The following is a 4,438-nucleotide window of genomic DNA, read 5'->3' on the forward strand; positions in this document are numbered from 1 at the left end:
AGACGATAAAGAACAACTAGGTAAAAAAGAGTGGATATATGTATATGTATAACTGATTCACTTTGCTGTACAGCAGAAACTAACACAACATTGTAAATCAACTATACTCCAATAAAAAAAACCCTTAGAAAACAGGCAAATGAAGAAACAGATAATGTGGCAGAAAAGCAAAAGAACCAGAGAAATAAACCAACAACAGTAAACAGCAACTACAATGAACACCTGCTACATGATTTTAGGAAGCAGTGCATACATTGAGTGCTGAATAATCATCTCACCTTCATGAGTATAAAACTGAACTCTTCATCTTTCCCCCCAAATCCATTCCACCATGGCCTTACTTATCTTTGTCGATGGCAACCCCACGGTTCCAGTGCTCAGCCCAAGACATTGCTGTGGTCTTTGACTTTTCTCTTTTTGTCTCACCCTATATAGGATTGGTAAAGAAATCTTCACTCTTATTTTTAAAAGTACAGATAAATACAGAATCTGATCATTTCTCATGACATTCACAGCTACAAGCTTGCCACACTGTTCTTACTGAATTGCTTGTGTCTCTGCTTGTCTCAACACAGCAATTAGCATGATTCTGTTAAAGCATACATCTAACCAGAATCTCCTCTGCTCAAAACTTTATAATAGCTCTACTCAGTAAAAGAGGAAGTCCTTAAAATGACGTACAATATTCTATACCTTTCTAAATCCATGCCAAGGCCTTAGAGCAAGTTTTATATCTGTACCATAAAGTGTTTATCTCATCCAAATTTTTACTGTGTAATGTGCCAAAGGATGTCAACTTTATTCATTTTCCTATAATATACATGTTTACACTGAGCCAAGAAATGTTCTTTGGCACTACAAAAACTGCGATGAAAACTATTTACTGGAAACTTATATTAATCATTTTTTAAACTCATAATTTCAGTAGCAGAATTAAGGTTCAGTCATCAAAAATGAAGATTATTATGTTGTTAATGGGCATTGACTGCTGTTGTAAACAAGCAATGCTTTAAAAAATATCTTGATATAATAAATTTATTTTTGCACCAGTTCATCTTATTCCTTTTACCATTTTCCTTTCATGTAATGTTTTCTGATTAAAGTTACCTCTCATTGGGCATCAGATGTCTATTTTATTAACCTATTTTAATCTACTGATAGTCTAAGGATAAATAAACTTGGCTATGTAGGACTGTTAGCCTTAATTTTTTTGTTGTTGCTTCTGTGTAATGTTTCCTGATTAAGGCAATCTCTCATTGGACTCCAGCTGTCTCTTTTACTAATCTATTTAAATATAATGATAGTTAAAAGATAAATAAGCTTGGATGTGAATAAATTTTGATGCAAAGAGCTGCATGGAGCAGAAGTGCTAGAAACTAGAGGACAGCCTTAATTACCATATAGTTATTTCTTTTGTCCATACAGCTACGTTTAAAGCTCCATTTAAATTCAAGATTGTTGAAATTCAAGATTGAAAGTTGAATTTTTACAAGAACATAGTTCCTACTGACCTTCCAGGTATCTATTTTAATTTTTTTCTTTTCCTTATCTACCTAAATGCAAATTATAACTACTCTTTAATTATAATTTATTTTCTTGGATTCAGTCAAATTAGATTATATAATTGAACTAAAATCAGAATAATGAAACAGAAGTTGAGACAATGCTATACACCCATTTTATATAAACTTTTTTTAGCAAGATGACTAATATGTTAATAAATCTAACAACCTTGGTTAGTGTCACCATGACCTGGACCCTCCTAGTCCACATCCTGAATCAGGATCTCAGACGTCACCCAGAGTGGAACTTGTGACATGTTAGTGGAAAAATGGAAACCACATTTTGATACTCAGTTCTGGGGAGGAAACTGTTTTGCCAAAAACAATTTGCCTTGTAATTTTTCATTTCAGTTATCTGCAGCATGATGGCTAAAATGTGTTTTCTTCTCTTTTGTTCTGATTTGGTAAGGAAGCACAGATCAGTCTACACAGCCACCTGAACACTGCTGCCAAGACTATTCCTTAAAAAGAGGATTATTTCTACACAATAGGGAGTGCAAGCACATTTCCTGCCCCTGTCAAAATTCTGTCTACCTTGGGATAAGAAAACAGCCCCCACTCTGCTTTCCCAAATTAGATGGTATTAATTTTTTAAAAAGAAGGCAAATTATATCTTTAAATATCATGCATTTTAAGACAGAGTATTTAATATTTACCTGGATAGCAGTGCTTGTTTTTACAAAAATGTTTTTAGACATAAACACATCTTAGTATACATTATATCTTCCACCTGTGTACTTTTAATAATTACATTTCTGTTTACATGCCTACAAAAGGGACTAACTTAATTCTACAGTTTATAATAAAAAATATTTTTAACTTATTAAAAAACTTAAGTAAAAAGAAAACCTAGAACAAATTTGAACAAACCTAAAACAAACATTTGAACAAACAGATTGATTGTTTCACATATAGTTTTTTCTTTTGCAAAATAAGGTAATATAACAATGTTTTATATAGAAGATTTATATTCTTACAGTAACATTTACTAAAATTCTAATCTCTATGCACTTGTAAGGCTTTTGATACTCAATTTAGGGAGATATTGGTACAAACTGCATTAGGCTGGATTCAAAATTCTGAAGTTTAGAAATACTTTGTCAGTGGTATCTTTCATTTGCAAGTCTTTTTCTTAAACACAAAAAACCAGTCTGGGACTCTGTAACCTTATTCTTATTTAGTTCATTCAACAAGTCTTGATTGAGTGCTGACTTTGTATCAGGAAAACCTTTTAAGTAGTAATGACAGCAATAAAAAAGGAAGAAACTTCCTGCCGTCAGGTGATTTAGGACCATGGGTATAATTAAATGGAAAGTGTCCATTGCTATGGAAATGTATTGATTTCCTCTGTACATTGGACTTTTTCTCAAAGTGATTAGCTGTAATGCTTATCGCTCCCCACACCTTTTACCTACACATTAAATTGATCTTTTAAAATTGTTTGAAAGCAAACATAGGATTTTTTCTGAATATGGCTCTTTTTTATCATTATGCAGACAAAATATGTAAGATACAGTTTACAATTCATAGAGCTCTTTATTCTCTTTCCCATTCCTTTGTGACACAGTAGTTTTTTTCAAATACATCAGTCCAGAATACATATACCATCCCCATAACCTGTGAACAAATCTAGAAGTCAGATATGTGTAAAACATTTCTAATTTTTGTATTGGCCTGAAATATTGATATAAATCCCCAACAATAGTGCCAGATTAAACTTCAAAGATCACTGAACCATCTTTTTTTTTTTTTTTTGCAGCCTATTCAGTTCACATACTTGTAATGATTTGAATAGCTTGCTTGACAAGAGTGGCAAAATCACATCCTTACCCTCTGACTCATTTTTGTACTTATTTTGATTAGAATTTTTCTGAGGTCAAAGAACATGCTTTATTTATCACTTTAAAATAAATGTATATGGAACCACAAAAGACCCAGAATTGCCACAGCAAATCTGAGGAAGAAGAACAAAGCTGGAGGCATAACCCTTCCAGACTTCAGACAATACTACAAAGATACAGTAATTAAACAGCATGGTATTGGCACAAAAACAGACATGTAGATCAATGGAACAGAATAGAGAGCCCAGAAATAAACCCACACATGTACAGTCAATTAATCTACAACAGTGCTCGCTTCAGTGGCACACATACTAAAATAGGAACAATACAGCGAAGATTAGCATGGCCCCTGCATAAGGATGACATGCAAATTTGTGAAGTGTTCTGTATTAAAAAAAAAAAAAATCTACAACAAAGGAGGCAAGGATATACAATGACGAAAAGACAGTCTCTTCAGCAAGTGGTTTTGGGAAAGCCAGACAGCTACATGTTAATCAATGAAATTAGAACATTCCCTCATACCATATACAAAAATAAACTCAAAATGGTTTAAAGACCTAAATATAAGAAAAGACACCATAAAACTCCTAGAAGAGAACACAGGCAAAACATTCTGGGACATAAATTGTAGCAATATTTTCTTAGATTAGTCTCCCAAGGCAAAAGGAATAAAAGAAAAAATAAACAGGACTTAATCAAGCTTAAAAGCTTTTTCAGAACAAAGAAAACCATCAGCAAAATGAAAAGACAACTTATGGAATGAGAGAAAATATTTGCAAATGATGTGACTGACAAGGGGGTTAATATCTAAAATATACAAACAGCTCATGCAACTCAATATCAATAAAACAAACAACCCAATAAAAAAATGGGCAGAAGACCTACATAGACATTTCTCCAAAGAAGACATACAGATGGCGAAGAGGCACATGAAAAGATGATCAACATCGCTAATTGCAGATGACATGAAAATCTTAAAGATGCCACCAGAAAACTACTAGAGCTAATCAATGAATTTGGTAAAGTAGCAAGGTA

At 32.9% G+C, this 4,438-nt stretch overlaps 1 non-coding gene across 1 annotated transcript; it reads left to right on the plus strand.

The window, feature by feature from the left end:
- The first annotated feature begins 3,690 nt into the window (after nt 1-3,690).
- Nucleotides 3,691-3,797, plus strand: LOC114886322. The gene has a single exon (XR_003791325.1). It is a non-coding gene; the product is annotated as a U6 spliceosomal RNA (small nuclear RNA).
- The last annotated feature ends 641 nt before the right edge of the window (nt 3,798-4,438 follow it).

The sequence above is a fragment of the Monodon monoceros genome, unplaced genomic scaffold, assembly GCF_005190385.1.
Source record: "Monodon monoceros isolate NGI ecotype Baffin Bay Population unplaced genomic scaffold, NGI_Narwhal_1 Super_Scaffold_6, whole genome shotgun sequence".
NCBI lineage: Eukaryota > Metazoa > Chordata > Mammalia > Artiodactyla > Monodontidae > Monodon > Monodon monoceros.